Below are 19,859 nucleotides of genomic sequence, written 5' to 3'. Positions count from 1 at the left end.
CCATGATATGAGAGCTTGTTCTTTTTGTTTCATGAACTTGGAAAACTGGAGATGGAAAGAAGCCAAATGAAAAAGCAAGTTAAGGAAATGGATCATGGGGTCGGGCAGCCTCCTGAGCCTCCAAGACACACGTGGGCTTCATCTCGCTCCAGATCAGCTTCTACACCTCAAGACTGACGACATACTACTGTTGTCATGATGGAGACATGATAGAGGAAACAATGTAAAGCATTTGGTACCTTGGCTGAGACCATAAATCCTTGAAACAGTATCCACTCACACTCTCCTTAAACTCCCAAAATATGCACAGAATTCTGACCTAGCATTAAATGCATTTATTAAATCATCCTGAAGGTATTTGCTGAGAACCTGGTAGGGGCTGGAGGCCAGGCACAGGCTGCTTTGGTAGATAAAACAGGCAGGGGCCCTTTCCCCGAGGGGGCATCAAGTCTGGTCGCGGAGAAACCTTTTCCTCCAACAAAAAGCCACACAAATGAATACAGAATGATGAACTGTGACTGGGATCATTAAAACAGCAGGGGGTGCCGCTGGAGTACGTAATGGGAAGACCTCTGCACCCTCAGGGAGCCTCTGAGACAGTGTTGTGCAGGTTGGAGACTGCAAGGATAATCTAAGGGAGCCAGGTGAACTATGGGAGATTGTTGGGGGTAGGTTCCAGACAGAGGACAAAGCAGGTGCAAAGGCCCCAGAATGGAGCGGCAGCCCAGAGCATCTGAGGAACTGAAAGAAGTAGGCAAGCACGCAGGACTGCTAAAGCATGTGGAGAATCCATCCTAGTAACAAGGGGAAGCAGGACAGTCCTTGTGTACATTTTCAGAGCTTCTCTTTGCTGAGAAAACAGCCGAGGGGAGGCAGGGCTGCTGAAAAGCTGGGCTGGTTAGGAGAGAGAGGAAGGCAGTTCGTCTTCCTAGCCGGGCGACAATGGAACACGATGTGACAACACCCAGCCAGCAGGTGCCTTATGGAACAGGGTCTGCGCCCTGCTTGGGAGACGCCCGCTGCCCAGCTGCCTGGCTTTCCTGGGCAGTTGCACTCCCTGAAATTTAGGGATCCAGACAGCTTAGACAGAGGGTCTCGTGGCACCTTCATTCCAACAACCTGCTTCTGTACCTGTGCGGTAAGAGAAGAAAGCTCTGGAAAGCGTGACCCCCATCTCTGCATGGGTCAGCCTGGCCAGAAGTAGGCACAGGCCCACCCCGACTGCAAACCCCAACAGCCAGAACAAGGCATAGGCCCACCCCGAATGCAGAGTGCAGCCAGAAGCTGACAGACAGTGAGATCTGTTCTGCAGGTAAGACTGACAGGATTTCATAATAAATTGGATCCAGGAAGTGAGGGGAGTAAGAGGTGTGAAGGTAAAGATATACACAAGACAGCTTCGTAATTAGTTCTCCGGTATTTCTCAGCAAGGCTTTCTAAAAACACTGTCCACAGAGCACCTACAGACACAAAAATCCTTCTTTATCCTGATCTGACTGGTTCCCCCACCCCCCATCTCCTTTCTCCTTCTCCCTCCTCCGTCTTCAGGCCTGACCTTCTGTGCTTTCTGAATATATTATCGTACCTTCCAAGGATTTGTTTATTTCTAATTTGCTGTGTATTTTATTCAGGCAGCACCGTTAATGAAGTGAATTACCAGGCCAACAGCGCTTTGAATTATGATGGCTTTGCAATACTGAATTGTGCAACTGTGGCGAGCGGGCACCAGTGGGATTTAGTGTCCCACAACTTCCCTTAAATTGGAGAGTATCTTTGTTAATAAAAAGTCAGAACAGTTTTGTCCAACTGAAATCACAGAAGATCCGTGGAAAGCAAATGAGAGTGTCTGCTGTAAAGTGAAGATGAGAACATGAAGTCAGGGGGAAAAACAGGGTCTGAGGGCCAGCCTTTAGGGTTTCCTTTATAAAAATCTTTACTCAATAAAGTCGTTAAATGGAGGCTATAGATTGAATGTTTACCACCCCCCCCCACCCCTGAATTCGTATGTCGAAATTCTGACCTCCAAGGTGATGGCAAGCGGAGGAAGGATGCTTGGGAGGTGATGAAAACATGCCAGGGTGGGTCAGGAATGCAATTAGTGCCCTTATAAAATCGGCCTGGGAGTCCCCAGGCTGCCCTGTGAAGTTACAGTAAGAGAGCGCCACCTCAGAGGAAGTGAGCCCTCACCAGAGCTGAACGGGCCGCCATCTTGGACATCCAGCCTCCAGAGAGGGGAAATACATCTATGGTTGTTTATAAGCCACTCGCTCGACACTAGTCTGTTCCAGCAGCCCGAACGGACAAAGACAAGGAGATACACAGGATGTGTACAAAAACACCTGGCACACAGAAGTCACTAAATCCGTATCAGGCTTTTATTCTAATGCATCACTGTATTCGTTCCTCAAACCTGTCATGGTTATTGACACACACGGGTCAGAAACCTGTCCCACCCCTAGAAGCTACTTCTCTGTGAAAGGGACAGAAAGGGAAGCCCCTTGATCTCTCTTTGTTTCTGTTTCTCTCCTGCCTCCTTTCATTCAGGGTCTTCATACTTTTCTTCCTTTCATCTAATGTCCTTAAAACCTGCCGAGGAAAACAGTGAGATACTCACACGCAGAATCGGTATTCAGACATCTGTCTACATTAGGCGTCTGACCAATACAGACCCTTTGTCTGCCCTCCAGAGAAGTCTCTCCGTTCATGCTGTTTTCAACTATGTTTGTTATTTAAAGTGACAGAAGTACATTTTAACAATGTAACTGCTATTTTTTAAAATAGATTTTTAGATTATTTATCTATTTGTCAGGGAGAGAGAGCACAAGCAGGGGAGCAGCAGGCAAAGGGAGAAGCAGATTCTGCTCAGCAGAGAGCCCAATGCAGGACTCGATCCTAGGACCCTGGGATCACGGCCTGAGCCAAAGGCAGATGCTTAACCCACTGAGCCACCCAGGTGTCCCTGTAACTACCATGTTTTAAAATGCCTGGGTGGCTCAGTGGGTTAAAGCCCCTGCCTTCGGCTCAGGTCATGGTCCCAGGGTCCTGGGATCAAACCCCGCATCGGGCTCTCTGCTCAGCGGGGAGTCTGCTTCCTCCTCTCTCTCTGCCTGCCTCTCTGCCTACTTGTGATCTCTGTCAAATAAATAAATAAAATCTTTAAAAAAAATAAAAAAATAAAATGCCTGAATATCTGAGAGCCTGAGAGACACCAGGAGTCCCAGGAGACACGGGAGCATTAGAAGGTGAGACGGCCTGGTTAGGTTAGCTGGTCAGACCTCTCTGCCATGCAAGTAGGTAAGAATTAGATGTTGGGGGCGCCTGGGTGGCTCAGTGGGTTAAAGCCTCTGCCTTCAGCTCAGGTCATGGTCCCAGGGTCCTGGGATTGAACCCCACATCAGGTTCCCTGCTCAGCGGGGAGCCTGCTTCCTCCTCTCTCTCTCTCTCTGCCTGCCTCTCTGCCTACTTGTAATTTGTCTGTCAAACAAATAAATAAAATTAAAAAAAAAAAAAGAATTAGATGTTGCTTGGATATAAGCTCTTTCAGAGGACTATGATGGAGTAACTTGCTCTTGGACAATCAAACCTTGTCAGTTCTGATTGGAGAAAAGACATGGGGACATCTCCCAGATGGGCCAAAAGAAAGAAAGTGGGAACTAATTAAGGTGCAGGCAGGAATTCTGAAGCCCCGGAGTCAAAGGCAAGCTGGCAGAACAAGAGATTGCCACAAAGCAGGTGCGGGCCGATCTGTAACCCAGAAAGGAGTCTTGGAGATCAGGTTGGAATGGCCCATCCTAAGGGACCAGGGGGCAGGGAGAACCTGAAATGGTCAAGGCAGCTACAGAATGAAGCACATTACAACCTGACATTGGGGAGCTCATGGTCAGGCGGAAGTCCAGGATATCAGTGCAGGGGGCCCCCAAAACTAACTCAAGTTGGTGGTCCGAGCAGTTGGGTGTAGGGAGAGAAAAAGCAACGAATCAAGAGGGCTTCCAGGGAAGCTCTAATAACAAAATACTGTGGGACTGACTCTCTCAGGCTTCAAACACGAATTCTGTTTTTTTCTGCCAACTCTGAGACTTTTTTTTTTTTTTTTAATTTCATTTCAATTCCCGGTGAAGGCCCTTCTAAAATACTTCTAACTGGAATCAGGTTCAGAAAAGGATCGGGCGACATATGATCCAGTGAGCTGCACAGCTGAGAGCGCCCCCAAGACCAGTCACAGAAGAGACAGTGACCATCCCCTTGGAGAGGCACGAGACCTTGGACCCCAGAGCACTTGAAGCCTCCCAGACCAGCGAGCAGAGATGGCTCTAACTACCCAGCCAGTGCCTCTTTAATCACTCCATTATAAGAACACAGTCTCTGCTCACGGGTTGCCGTGCAAGACCGTTACCTTCAGACCGCTCTCAATTCCTTTCTCTCTTTGTATTCTGTCACTTCCCCCTGGCAAAGCTGCAGTAATGGAGACTCCTGGCCTCATCCATTGCTATACCTGACCCCTGAGGACCACTGGAAATAAGCAATCACACAGGTAGGTGGTTGGTGCCTTGATACATCAATGGTGTCCAATTTGCTTGGTCTTTGGTCCGTCTTGATGATTCCGCTCCACGTCACCAGCTAGCCTCCCTTCTTGCTTTCCTCAATGGCTACCTACCCATTCACCGGCATCTGCTTTCCAGACTTCTCACTTAATCATGTGTCCTATCTCAGAGAAAAGCACCCATTCACCGGCATCTGCTTTCCAGACTTCTCACTTAATCATGTGTCCTATCTCAGAGAAAAGCAGTGCTGTCAGGTGTGAACTGATCTTTAGGGACCAGCTAACCTTACTTTCCATTTCAGCAAACCAGTCTCCCTGCCCAACAAAAGGATAGTCGACCTGCCACCCCATCCCTCCCTGTCTCCTCTGAGATCTGGGCCCATCCCTTTATTTTGTTCCCTTTCTCTCCCATGGTCTCCTCCTTCTCCTCATGCTCAATTCTCTACCAACTCATTGTCAAAACCGAACAAATCTCATTCTGCTATTCCCCTTTACCTATTACCTTGGCTCTCAGAATGTACCCTGCCACTATTGCTTTTCTTCTCCACATCCACTCAGCTGTTCTTGGAAAGTATCACCAAATCTGGGGGATATTTTGGTCCTCCTACTTTACTTCCCAGTAGCTGGACAGCAGTCTCCCCTCTCTGCACCTGGTCCCCATCACAGTCCTCTCTCCCTGGTCTTCTACTCTGTTCCCCAGGGTTCTTTTGTTCTGCCTGTTAATTTTATGTAACTGGCTGGTGTTCAGTGACAGCATTCCCCAGGACATTCTCTGGATCTCTTGTCTTCTCAGCCTGCCTGTTTTCTCCAAACATCTCCACCAACCTCCTGTCCCTTCCGCTCCGTCCTCACTGGCCCATGGGTGGTTGTTGCGTGTGCACATGTGATGGTGACATTTCCCTGTGCAAAGCCCTTTCTTGACCCACATCACCCTTGGCACATGCTCCCCAGTCCTTGACTGGACATACAGCTCCATCTAGGACCCGGACTCCAAGATTCCACTCTCCTCTTTCACAGACAGTTTGCTAAATGCTAAATGCTACAAATTCCTCTTTCTCCCTTCCTTGTAAATCTTGTACTATGGATTCTGACTGCTTTTATTATTTAATTATAGAATTTATTTGTGTGGTACAGGCAAGCAAGCCTTCAGGCACATTTTCCTCACTTCACTGTGTCGGGGGAGAAAAAAATCTTTTAATAAGATTTGGGGGAAAAATATACACAAAACCAAGCATTTCTGCTATCATTATCTGTGTGGCTGATCTCCTTTTTTAGAAATGCTGTCTTTTTAAGTCAGTCTTGAGTTGAAAGCGATCGCTTTACAGAGCCACCTGGCAAAATTTTGCAGAAAAACGGGAAGTTTAAGGAGGACATGGCTCCTGCAAGAGGCTAAAAATTAAGCCTCTGATGATATAAAGAATATCCCTTAAGAAAACACACACACACAAGGGATTCAATCTCTACAAGATGTCACCAGTCCTTAGTGGGCATCCACAAAGACCTCTAAAACAGACTTGACATCACCTTCTGAGCATGACTTGTAATTCAGGCCGTCATGAAATCGGTCCCCTGGAGAAGAGTAATCTGCCTGCAGGTGACCGAGGTCTTTCAAGGACACTTCCAAGGACACCCAAATTCTATTTATGGTGGTCATAAAGGAGGCAAAATTGGAATGTGAGTCTAAATGAAAAGCTTAAAACCCAACCAATTGTAGTCTCTCTGAGGAAACAATGCTTTAACAGATGGAGAATGCACCCTAGTCATGAAAAGCCCAAGACTAAGGATTCTTCCTTTGACTTCTCATGCTCCTTCCCTACTCCTGAGAAGAGGAGCCCGGAAGAGTGGACAAGGCCTCCTGACCACCTGCTGAAACCCCCCTGCAGAGAGGGTTAAGAGGTGATAGTGACCACCAGGGCTCTGACTTGTCCAAGTCATCAAGCAAAATATTCCTTACAATTGCCCCCCACCTCCCCTGGCTCACCTCATAGTTTCCCTAAACGACAGATACAAGTCCCCGCCCACTGCACAGTCTGATTGTTCTCTGAGCTTGGTTAACCCGAGTCTGCCTTCGAAATACCAATCACACACGGGACATGGCGAAACCCACCGAGAGACGAGGGGCAGACCCTGGCCTGCCTGTTCGTTCAGTCATTCGCTATAGCTTCCATGGAGCCCAAAGCTTGCGTCACTAAGAATAGTGACTACTGGAGACAAGACAGTAAACAGGACAGTGTCCCTGCTGCCTTGAGCAAAGAATCCCGTGAGGAGGACAGACAGGACAGACATGACAGACACGCTTGCCATGCTGACTTTGCAGAACAAATGCCGGCTATTTTCTGCAATCATATTAATTCCAAGGAACCATGAATCTGTGTTTTGGTGGGTGCCATTTAATTCAAAATAACAGAATGTGCTTTTAAAACGACCAGACAGAACTTCGCTCTTTTATCCATGAACACGGCAGCCAACTGAAATTGCAGACATTTCTGCAATCTCCGCAGACTTGCTTTTACCTTAATGCTTGCCTGTCTTTAGTTTCCCCTTGACAAAGATTAATTAGGTAGCTCTCTGCACTACTAAATCAGCAACCATAATGTATTCTGGCCCCCTACCACGGCTGAAAGATAGTTTTCAAAAACGTACAATCATAAATCTCATACAGATGTAACGTGAACCCGTGTTAAAGATTTTATTCTATTCATAATGAGAAAATCAGTTCAAAGGAGAATCCAAGGTACAGACACATTGATAGATCAGGAATATTGAGATGAACGCGCAAATGGGGGGTCAAACAGGTGGAGAGGGGCAGGGAAGCCAGTTGGACCTCTACTGGGTAAGACATAGTTTGCATATTTATAGACAAGAATGATATTGCATTGCTGAGCTAACTACAACTTACAGAGTTGTAAAATTGCTCCCAAGGGATCAGAATCAGATAACTCGGAAGTGTGTGATCTGAACAAGGCAAACTTATCCACTGAAGCAAAAATTTTCCCTAGAGTATGAACAGTATCGTTCCCCATCACTACTATGTTGAAAGAAAGATCCATAGGCATGAACCTAATAGACTTCCGCTTCTGCTGAATTTAAGCCTCTCCACTCCCAAAGCTTGCTGCAAGGGAAAGAGGTGGGCCAGGCTCAGGTGTGGAGCCTTTGAGGCAGATGGGGAACATGGACTCACCTGCAAAGGTTGAAGTGATTTAGCAAAAGGACAAGTCTGATATGGAGATTAATTAAAACTTCAAATCTAGGGACGCCTGGGTGGCTCAGTTGGTTAAGCAGCTGCCTTCGGCTCAGGTCATGATCCCAGCGTCCTGGGATCGAGTCCCACATCGGGCTCCTTGCTCTGCAGGGAGCCTGCTTCTCACTCTGACTCTGCCTGCCTCTATCTGTCTGCTTGTGCTCGCGCTCGCTCTACCTCTCTCTCTCTGATAAATAAAAATAAAATCTTAAAAAAAAAAAAAAAACTTCAAATCTAAATGAGCAACAGGAGGGACAAAACAGAGAGGAGAGAAAATAGCACAATGGGGACAAATGGAAGACAAGCGACAAGCTTTGGAGCACCCGGTCTCATCTCACCGTCCTCCAGTGGGAGATCCTTGGGGACTCGAGATAAACTCGAACGCGTAGGGTCGGGGTGGACTTCGTCCACACTGCAGCGTCTCTAAGTATTTTGTTTTAACCCATCTCCAACAACAGTCTCTTGCTCCATACAGCCAAAATTGTTTTGACTTCTCTTGAATGTGTTTTGAGTCTGAAATTCTCAGAGAAGCCGAGTATCCTTTTAATGAGAGTATCCATGCTCCTTGATGCAAAAATTCTGAGCTGCGCTCCTAGTTAAGCTTGAAGGTCATAAGAGCAGTATCTACTGTGTGGTCACTAGGTTCCAGGTGCTCTTTGAAACACTTCATATATGCATCATCTCGTTTACTCCTTGCAATGAATATTCAGCGTAGGCACTATTTTCCAGATGAGGAAAACGGAGCCCAGTAAGATGAAAGAATATACCCCAAATCACTCTGCTGGTTAGAACTGGAGTGGGTTTGCTATTCATATGGTTTGAGCCCAGACGCTATGGTTCTGTGTTCTTAACCACTATATTATTCTGCTTCTATTCATAGGCAGGAAAATCTGTCCTTCAATGGAAAGCTACTCACTGTCTGTAGCAACATCTGTCCTGATTTCCAGGTGACCTAATTCTGAATCTATGGGGGCTGATGAAGACCTTCTCCTTGACCAAACTCTAGTCAGGCTCCTCAGCTTTTTCAACTAGACCCCATCCTTGGGCATGTCTTTTAGGGTTCAATTTCAGCAAGAATTATGCTATGTCAGTTTAGCCAGAAGCCTTCATCCCCTACAAGTGATCATCTTGAATACCTGACCAAGTTCCTCATTGCCCCCTGTCCACCAGGTGGTAACTAACACCCCGGCCTGCCTGCAGTGAGAATCCTGCCAGGCCAGTTCAGCCAGAATGCCCCTTATCCCAGTGCCTCCTCTTGTTAATCTGTTCACTAACCCCTGCCCCTCGTTCTCCTTGGCTATAAATCCCCCCACTTCCTTGTGCTCCTCAGAGTTGAGCCCAATCTCTCTCCCCTGCTTAAACACTCCATTGCGATGGTCCCCACCCCTATCTTGATAGAAACGAATAAAGTCTGCCTCCCCATTTTAACATGGGTCATGAATAATTTTTTCTTTAACAGAGCTATTTTGTGATTCTATAAATTGTAGCTAGCTGACAGCAAAGCAAAATAATTCTTGTCGATAGGCGTACAAATGAATTATGTCCAGTGGAGAGACAACTCTCCCCCACAGTGGGGGAATTAGGTTTGCCTCCATTTGCACATTCCTCTCAATATTCCTGATCTAGATTTGTATTCATTCCTTTGAACTGCTTGTTAACACCTTACCAGTTTCCTTACAGATGAGTTAGATGAAATATCTCAAAAGTGTTCATTTTCTTATCTGTAGGAGAGGCGTGCTTTTATCTTTTTAATAAAACTATCCCTTTTTTTTTTTTTTTTGGTAAAACTATCTTCCAGCACTCTGAATGAGAGTGTTGAAGATATTTCCAAATGGAATAAACAGATTCCCCTGACCAAGAAGACAAACACCGGCAGCAAGCTGACCCTAGTTCGGATCTGTTGCACACTAGATGCTGAGCTCCAAGAAAGTTATTGAACACCTCTGTGCTTTCAGCTTCGTGTCCAAAATGGAGATAACACTACCTCTTTGACAGATATGATGCTGTTTGTAAGAGATAATGCGTGGACACACTCACCACAGTGGATGGAACAGAAAGCTCACTTGAGAAGGATGCAGCAGGAAACCTCAAGGTGCTTGCCACTATGAGGGGTGCCTCTAGAAGCAAGATTCTCAAACTAAAATGTGCCTCTGAATCACCTATGAGATTTACTAAGATGCAGATTCTGGGTCAGGAGGTCTGGGATCTGGCCTAATACTCTGCATTTCCAACAAGCCTCCGCTGATGCCAGTCCTACTGGACTAAGCATCACACCTCAAATAAAGTCTTAAAAGAAGCTGATCATTGGTCAACCTGATCATCGATTATCTCCCCTCAGAGCTTTTCCTGATAGCCTAGAGTTAGACTTTCAAGAAATGTAGGACTGGGGCACCTGGGTGGCTCAGTGGCTTAAAGCCTCTGCCTTCAGCTCAGGTCATGATCCCAGGGTCCTGGGATCGAGCCCTGAGTTGGGCTCTCTGCTCAGCAGGGAGCCTTGCTTTCCTCTCTCTCTTGGCCTGCCTCTCTTCCTACTTGTGGTCTCTGTCTGTCAAATAAATAAATAAAATCTTTAAAAAAAAAAAAGAAAGAAAGAAAAGAAAAGAAATGTAGGACTGTCTTACAGCCAGAAGCAACAGTGGGAAAAACAATGAAACAAAAAATTACCAGAGTAAAATGAGTTAAGTGACCATGTCACTAACAAGAGTATGTTGCTGCTTTTAGGTTTTCAGATGAACAGCTCAACAAAGGAAATAATACAGGAGGAGATTTATGGTACTGAGAACATTTAACATAATTGCTTTCCTGAGTCCAGATGTAGCGCTCATCTTCCCTGGAGCTCTGCTACAGAGAAACCACACAACTAGCCTCCAGCATCACCAAATCCTCCACTCAGCCCCACCAACCAGTCAAACACAACCCTCCCATGGGGATTATTCCAGCAAACTGGATGGTAATTGAAGGATATGGCCTTTACTGAGAAAAGGCCAAAGGACATGAGTTGGAAATGTCTCTAAAATGTCGGTTAAAATCCATGTTGAAATGTCCATATTAGCTATGCAAGTCTCATCGAGGTTCTTCATCCCAACCCCCCACCCCCAAAAAAAAGAAGGAAAAAAAAAAGAAAGAAACTTCTCTGTCAACTAAATATTTCCTCAATAAAACGTAGATAAAAATTTAAAGGAGAAATAACTTTTCTGTATATCCATGCTAAGCCTATAGTGGAGTTTGAGGTAGAGCTATAGCCACTGGGTAACTTCTAAGAATTTTTTTTTTTTTTTTTTTTTTTGAGAGAGACAGGGCTCCCTTGCATGCAGAGGTGAGGGGTGGGATGTGAGGGGAGGGACAGGGGAGAGAGAGAGAATCTTAAGCAGGCTCCATGCCCAGTGGTGATCCCAACCCAGGGCTCCTTCCCATGGCCCCAAGATCATGACCTGAACCAAAATCAGGAGTCTGACACTGAACGGAATGAGCCATCCAGGCGCCCTGAATAACACTTACAAATTCAAAACTATGTAACTATTTGAACCATAGCTACAATTTTAAAATAAGCTTAGTCATCAAAGGGTGGAATGATCTTATAACCTGCAAGTCCATAGTTCATTTTTATATAATTGTATTTCATACTCATTTTCAGAAAAGCATTGGGGTCAAATGCTGCAAAGATGATTTCATGCAATCTTGTTTAAAAAACAAAATGAACAAAGTTAAACAGGGCGGTGCGATAGTTTCTGATCATCAGAGCAAGGAAAAGTCAAAGCAATGCAGACTGCTGCCAAGACCAGGAGCCAGCATGGAAAAGCTGCCTAATCAATGCAGAAGCTCCAGGGAAATTATATGGTATTAAAATATAAACAATCCAAAAGCTAGGCATTGAACACATTTGACCAGTGAGCAAAATCCTAATTTACTGGCTTAACATTCCTGAGTAGTGGAGGGTGATCTATCCCATAAAGGCTGTTTGCATTTACTTGTGGAATTGAGGTTAGCGTCACCAGAACAAAAATCAGGGCAAAGAATCTGTCATGAAACATGCCTAAACATTGTGGGGGGGGGGGGGGTACCTTGAGTATGAAATAAAATGATATGTCATAATAAAATAAAAGTAGCCAGTGGAACATTTCCTCTCTCTGTGGCAATTTTATAAATGGCAAGTGAGGCAAAAGGTTCTGTCGCAGAATAATGATGATTTTCACAATTCTGAGGCTACGTCATTCAGTTTAACAGGAAGTATCTCAGATGTTCCTTACCTGTGATGCCTTTTCTCTATGAGCCATGTTTTGTAAGACAGTGATGAAAAAATGTTAAACTAGAATTTCTCAAAAAGCAACTTCTGGGGGCACCTGGGTGGCTCAGGTCATGGTCTCAGCGTCCTGCGATCAAGTCCCACATCGGGCTCTCTGTTCTCTGCTCAGCAGGGAGCCTGCTTCCTCCTCTCTGCCTGCTGCTCTGCCTACTTGAGATCTCTCTGTCAAATAAACAAATAAAATAAAATCTAAAAAAAAAAAAAAAAAAAAAGCAACTTCTGGAATTCGCCCTTGCTTCGCTGTTAAACATTTCTATACCTGCCTGCACATGATTGTGTCCTCTCATCCCTTAGGGCCTCCCTTTAAGAAATCTGAACGAATAGGCAAATGATAACTAAACCTAAAGTAGTGCAACTATAACTCATTCAGTGGGGAAAAAAAAAGATTTTTGGAGTCATTCAGCCTGAAAAGACAGAGAAAATTCTAGAAAAAAAAAATTAATTAGAACCAAAAGGGAGTTCTGATTAATCCCCAGCTAATTCTTTTTTTTTTTTTAATTTTTTATTTTTTATAAACATATATTTTTTATAAACATATATTTTTATCCCCAGGTCTGTGAATCACCAGGTTTACACACTTCACAGCACTCACCAAATCACATACCCTCCCCAATGTCCATAATCCCACCCCCTTCTCCCCAACCCCCTCTTAGAATTAGCTGGAGGGAATCCCCAGCTAATTCTAAGATTTAATTACCCAGGGGTGCCTGGGTGGCTCAGTAGGTTGGGTCTTTGCCTTCCGCTCAGGTCATGATCCCAGGCTCTTTCATCGAGTCCCACATCCGGCTTCTTGCTCAGCGGGGAGCCTGCTTCTCCCTCTCTCTGCCACTCCCCCCTGCTTGTGCTCTCTCTCTCTCTCTGACAAATAAATAAATAAAATCTTCAAAAAAAAATTAATTATCCAGAAGAACCCACTCCCTGTTCATTTTGAGATTTTACTGTATTTAAAATGATGTTGTCCAAATGTCCTTATTCATACTGAATGAAAGTTTAAGAGAATTGGATAACCGAATTGACTGAGCTTACATAAACCGTAATTAGGAAGTGTTAGGAGAGTATCCTAAGAGACCCATCCATCTCAAAATGGAGCGATACAATTACAGATGAAATTCAACAAGGACACAGCACAACATAATAATCCTTGAAAAGACGAAACACAATTACTCGAATGGGGTGTTGGGTTCTGAGCAGCACAGTCATTCATGTCTCATTTCATGCAACTCCAGAGCAATAACCTTACTCAACACAACTCAATTCCTGATTACATTAAAGGCTATTAATCTCCTATCTGCCAGTCACAATTTCCTATCTGATCAAACGTCCTGCTGTTGTTACTTCACTTAAAATTTGGAATAATCTGATTCTAGTTCAATCAGAGTTCCTGTGTCTGGTTATGGATTTTTTTGTCGTTTGTCTGGATGTTTGCTTTTTCCTTTGCTCTGTCATGTTGGAACTTTGCAAACCCCATGGGCTCTCTTGGACAGGACCTCTTTTCCTGTATGCCTGAAGTTCTCCTTGAGAATGCCTTTCCTCTGTAGGACATCCCTTCTTGCTCTTTAACTAATTACTAGTCCCATTTCCTGTTCATCTGAAAAACTAGTCTCTGGGAGTGCGGTCATAGACGGTAATGAGTTCTAATGAGTTTTTAATAAATTGCACTTCAAATGAACAAATTTGCATTAAAAAAAGATGCTTTTAAGGATGTTTTTCTGTCCTCCTGTACAGCCCCATTTGCAAAGAAAGCTCCCCTCTGGTCTAGGCTGAATACTGAGATCACTTTGAGCCTTTGGGGGTGCACCTACCCTTAGGGCTCTGCAGTCCCTGCCCACATTTACCCAAGTCCCAACCTCCCATTCCACTCCCATTGGATAGATCTGCCTTTTCCAGCTTTGATCTTGGGGATCTCTCTCGGGCATGTGCAGCAATCACGGTGACTACCCTCCTATCACTGACACCTAGCTCCGATTGCCTTGGACAACATCTGCCCTCACCCTACCCCCAGCTCTGCCTTCCCAGAGCCTCACCCCATTCCACCAATCCAACACTGGCCAAGCCAGCCCCAGCCCCTCTCAACAGGGGCTCAGAGAAATTAGCAATCTAATCAAAGTAGGGAGTCAGGCTCCAAAACAGCCCAAATGTTAGACAAATGTTGGGCATAGAGGAACTCAAGCCAGGCCATGGGAACCTCCGTTCTACATTAAGTGTCAAGCAATAGGCCTGATAAGGTCATGCTCGGGGATGAACCTGAGTGGAGACCAGTGTGCCTGAACTCCCCCATGTGAGTCTAGGGGATCTGATCCATCCATGGCTCCATCAGAATGGCTGCATCAGTCTGAAACTGCCTGTTCCTAATACACAGGCCTTTTAGGTACTTTGTCTACAAGAACTTTACAGGAATGGGTCTGTAATCAATGGAAGTGCATATTAACATAGGAGAATCAAGGAGAAGTTGAGATAAAGGAACACACAGTGCAAGCATTTTATTATCTAACACACCTCTTTTTCAATTCTATCAAAAATGGAATCTGTTCTATCTATTCTCATCACTGAGTGCATTTTTTTAAAATTCAGAAATACAATATTCAGAATGATGACTTTTATTACAGCTGTGGGTTTTTCCTTAGGCAATAAACGATTCCATCTAATTCAACTGCTTATTATCTTTTTTTTCTCAACTCTTGTATTTCTTTCCCAGTAATAACCTATATTTTCTCAACTTTTAAAATCTCTTTATTAGACACAATTGAATGTAATTTGGGATTTACAAGTCTTATCACATTCTGATTCTGCCTGAGTAATTCTGAACACAAAAAGTACAGACTGCATGTAATTTCTTCAGAGTTCCTATAACACTCTGCTTGAGATTTGTGAAATAAAAATTATGGTGCTTTGACCATCTTTCCATCTAGTCATTGCTGGCATCTGGAAAACACAAGAAGCCGGACTTGTCCAATGTCCCACTCTGAAACTTCACCCTTCCAGGGTTGTTTGAAATGGAAATACCATTTTCCCAAGGGGGTTGGCCAAAGAGCTACAACTAAGTGGAACCAGTTCTTTTTGATGCAATTATTCAGCCATTCATAAATCTATTTTATGTGCTATCATTTACATATTATGACTTTTTTGCTGGTGTCAGCTATAGTGGAATGCCTTAAAGAAATCAAGATACATTATATCTACTGCATTATTTTAGCTTACTAGGCTGATACCTCAACTTAGAGTTTACCAAGCATTTCCATTTGATACTCAGAATAATCCTGTGAAGTGAGGACTTCCATCACCAGTCTCATAAACTAAATATGATTTCTTAGTGCTGATTTAGAGCATGTGTCTAGCTCACTGATGCTAGCATTCTCCCTGCAGTAATTCTTTAATTGTACAGAGACTTTCTTCCAGTGCACACACCTGCCTTCGTTTTTTCTGTTCCCAGTGCATGCCCCCCCCCCCAAATATCCTGAATCTCCCTTGCCCCTCTCTCTGCATTGCCCTTGCCTGGAAAATTCAGAGCTCTGAAAATACCCAACCTCTGCCACCTGGGCCTACCCCCAACCGGCCAAATAATGCTGGAGAAGAAGCATGCACTTCTGCTGAATGACTGTGCTTTAAATTCAGCTCTACAGACTTCAAATGGGCATTTAATGATACCTGGCAATCCTCTTGTCTCCCGAATGAATTTCAATCTCTCTCCCAGTCATTCCTTCATTTCTTCTCTTCTCTGCTCCCACCTCCCCCACCCCCCACTTCTACCCTTCCGGCAGCGGAGAGCCTTACCTCATACTTTACTGAGCGAACAGAAGCCCATGGAGGGCAACGCGTTCCTACGCCTTCCGCTACATCTAAAACCTCTGGGTTTCCTGTGCCTCTCTCTCTTAGTCGCTTGGGCTGCAGCACAAAATGCCACATCCTGGGTGGCTTAACCAACAGGCACTTATTTTCTCGCAGTTCCAGAAGCTGAAAGTCCAAGATCAAAGTGCCCCTGGGTCTGGTTTCTTCTCTACGACCAGTGCCCCTCTCTCCCGGGTCATTCTTGCAAGCATTCAAAGGTGCTCAACCCTGACTCCCCGTCCTCCACCACGTTCCTTCAAAACAGTTCTCTGAAGCACTATTAAAATCACTGTCTCTCCCTTAACAATTTTCTCACTCATCACACAACTCAAATCCGCTTGCCTCCAAAAGGCTCCTCAACATCCCAACCTGCTCCAAATTCAATGGTGTGCTTCTTCTTATTTTACTCAATTTTTCGGCAACATGTGATCCAGGGCACCACTCTCTTTCCTGAAAATTCTCCTCTCACTGGAGCCATGATGGCATACTCTCCTGGGTCTTTCTGCTTGCTTCGACTCCTCTTTCAAACCTCTAGATTTGGGAGCGCCCTAGAATTTGTTCCCGTATCTTCTGGCATCATCTTCGCTTCTCTGGCTATTTCCAATGCTAAGTGATCTCACCCGACTTCCCGGCTTTGCCTGTCTCTCTGGCGGTGATACCCAAATTTATATGTGCAGCTCTGACCTCCCCCCTGATCTCCAGACTCATTTATACCATCCAAGCACCTATGTGACAGCTCCTCTTGGATGTCTAATAGTCTTGTCAAGTGTAGCGTATCCAAAACATAACCCTTGACTTCCCCTCCCTCTTCCAGACCTTCCCATCTGAGTGGATGGCAACGAAATGCTCAAACCAAAACGTTCATCATCCTTGACTCCTCCCCGCCCTTCTCTTATCTCGGACATCCAGTCCTTTGGCAAGTCTGCCTCAAATCCATCGACTTCCCTTTATCTCTACCTCTAGCCCTCTAGCCCAAGGCACCTCCTCTCTCCCCTGGACTGCTCCCGCAGCATCCTTCCTCGTCCTTCTGCTTTCATTGTGGCCCCCCCGCCGTCCATATGCAGCTCCTAGAAGAATCTTTTAAAAACTTAAATCATACCTTTTGTCTTTGCCTTACACAAAACCACTCTGTGGTTTCACTTATCATCAGAACAAAACTCAAAATCATCGCTAAGGCTTGCGTCCTGTATTATCTGACCGTCCAGAAGTCTCTTCCTACTCTGGTCCCGGCTCCGCTGGGCCCCCCACTCTCAATGGTCCATTCTTTCTGTTTCTCAAACAGACCAAACTCAGGGTCTACCTACCCACTGCCCCCCCTGCCTTGAAAATTCTTTCTCCTCATTCACTCAAATGTCGGCCCCTCAAAGTGGCTTTTCCTACTTCCTGTCTAAAAGAGACCCTCACCTGTCCTCAGCGCTGCCTTTCTATATCCCTCGTCCAGCTTATCACCATGAACTCCAAGAAGGCCGAGCTTCATTCTGTCATGTTCCATTCCCTGCTCTCTCTCCAGCAGAGAGCACGCACCTGGTGTACAACGAAGACTCACTGAGAGAATGAAACTGGTTGCGCGTTCTCTCCCTCCTCCAGGATACCACAGGAAGCCCACAATGGCCTTAACCATTCCTCCATTTCCCCCCACGACATCTGTCTCCTAAGGAGAGCTGTCTCAGCCAAGCTGCTCCTGGGTTCTTCATATATCAGAGTCAGAGAGTTGACAGAGAATTAATAAAGGGGGAGATAGAACCTGAAAGGCTAAGGAAGGGAAAGACTTGGAGAAATTGGCTCTCATTCAAAAATAATAAAGAACAGAGGTCTGAGTGAGCAGGCAGGGGGGAGGAAGCACCGGGAAGGGGGAAGAAAAAATCCATGTGGTCTAGACGTAAGAGACGTAAGAGTTCTTTCCGCACTTGTCCAGTCTGCGTCTCTGGAAGGGGTGGGGGAGAGAATCCCGAGACAAGAGCTGAGGATTCTGAACTGAACCCCTTTTCATGTGTGTCAAGAGAAAGGAAAATAAGAACATAATTTTTTTTTTTTTTTCACATTGAGTTGTGCTTCCTCAAATACTGGGAGTTGAACTACAAGAACCCTGAGGTTCTGACAGAAACTGAGGTTCTGACAGATCATGTGACATGACCACAGCCGTTCCGTTGACAGTGGCAAAGTGGCAAACCCGGAGCTGCTGCCTCCGGGCTGGGGTTTCTGTGCCTACATCGCCTCGGTCCCTCCCTAACAAGAGACTCAGTTAACTGCGTGTGTCTGGTTCCTCCTTCACAATGTGGCCTCCTTTTGTTACCGCCTTCCCTCTCAATGCTCCCCATAATTTCAGTCACGCTCTCCCATTCATGGTTTCCAAAATATCTCTATCCCCCTCCAAATATTGAAACAGTTTGTTCCATCTTCTGCTTCCTATCACCTCTCCTCTTCTCTGTAGTTCCTGAACCCTGACCGGTAACAGGTCTCCAATTCCGCGTGTCAGGAACACTTAGTTCCTGGCGGACAGTCTGCCTACATCCGGGGAAGGGAATTACTGAAAGCGACAAGGTGATCTGGGACCCGCTCTTCACCTGTCCTGGGTTCCCACGCTTCTTTATCGTGAAGTGTTTCCTACGGGGAGATCATTGTTCTTGAAAGAAGTGGGGAGTCACAGTGGAATAGAGCAGTTCTTCTCTCCCCGCCTTCAGGGGACACTATGCAGTTGGCCCCATGCACGAAGTCTATCCCTTTCTCTTTTTTGCTGGGAATATGGTTATGCAAACACATCAGAGGTCATTAGAGGTCACCGTCCTCCAGCCTTTTCAGGACCTTGTCCGACTTGCAGGATGTCCTGACTTCGTCCCCTGACCCAGCTTTCCTGAATCTGATGCCGTGTTGTCATTCACATGCTAAGCTCACCTCCCAATTCTGTCACTTACATTCACACCTTCAGAATGTTTTTTTTCAATAGCTTTCCCACACGGCACCCCGAAGACAGACACAGGCGTGAGGTGATAAAATGATAACCATGATATAATTTTTAAAATTATTGTGTCAAAGACCAAGAACTCTGAAAGCCTTGATGAAAGAGAGAACAGGCTTTTCGAGGATGGTGAAGTCATTGGAATGTCAAAGCCACTGGTGATCATCCCAGAACTCCCTCGGAGGATCAGCCCCCAAGAATAAGGGTCCTCTGATAATTACCTCTCCGAGCCAGTTGAACTGCTTCTACTTTTGAGGGTCATGAAATCCGGGCTCAGGTGGACAGAGGATGCTGTGGGTTCTGCACAATCCCTCTTCTGGGATGGCCGTGTTCATCCCACCAGCTGCTGGGAGGGGCATCTGACCTGGACCCTTCCCTAGAAACCACACTCAGGGGAAGGAGCAGCTCCAGCAAGGTCACATGCCCAGGAAGGCAGCTAGGACTGATCAGTGCCCAGGGGCCAGCTTGTGGCCAAGGCCTCTGAGGCAACTGCATTAGGACCCAACTCCTCCCATGGCTACATTCTGCTTCTCTCACTCCCTCCCCCACAGTACTCCTGAGAGCACTTCCTCATAGACTCCCTGCACACAAATCTCCATCCCAGAGTCTACTTTCCAGGGAAGCCAGTGTCCAACAATCCCTGATACACCAGGAATCATAGAGTATGTACTTTAATTCACAGGTGCTTCTAGTTGGTATGCAAAAAAAAAAAAAAAAAAACACATATGAAAACTGTCCAGTTAACTAGAGCTGAAATGAGCAAGATTTAAAAAGATGCATACAAAGTTAGAATAAATCTTTTCTTTAAAATTATTGTATTTATTTATTTATTTATTTGAAAGAGAGAGGGACAGAGGGAGAGGGAGCATGAAAAGCAGAGAGGGACAGAGGGACCGAGGGAGGGACAAGCAGCCTCCGCAGTGACCACAGATGCCCACATGGGGCTCAATCCCAGGACCCCGAGATCCTGACCTAAGCTGAAGGCAGACACTTA

At 45.5% G+C, this 19,859-nt stretch overlaps 1 protein-coding gene across 1 annotated transcript in view; it reads right to left on the bottom strand.

The window, feature by feature from the left end:
• The window catches only part of ST8SIA6 (ST8 alpha-N-acetyl-neuraminide alpha-2,8-sialyltransferase 6), a 149,914-nt gene that overhangs the window by 80,424 nt on the left and 49,631 nt on the right, over window positions 1-19,859 (bottom strand). The window lies entirely within an intron of this gene.

Source organism: Mustela lutreola, chromosome 8 (assembly GCF_030435805.1).
Source record: "Mustela lutreola isolate mMusLut2 chromosome 8, mMusLut2.pri, whole genome shotgun sequence".
NCBI lineage: Eukaryota > Metazoa > Chordata > Mammalia > Carnivora > Mustelidae > Mustela > Mustela lutreola.
The sequence above is the reverse complement of the archived record's forward strand: the minus strand, read 5'-3'. Positions and strand labels throughout refer to the sequence as shown.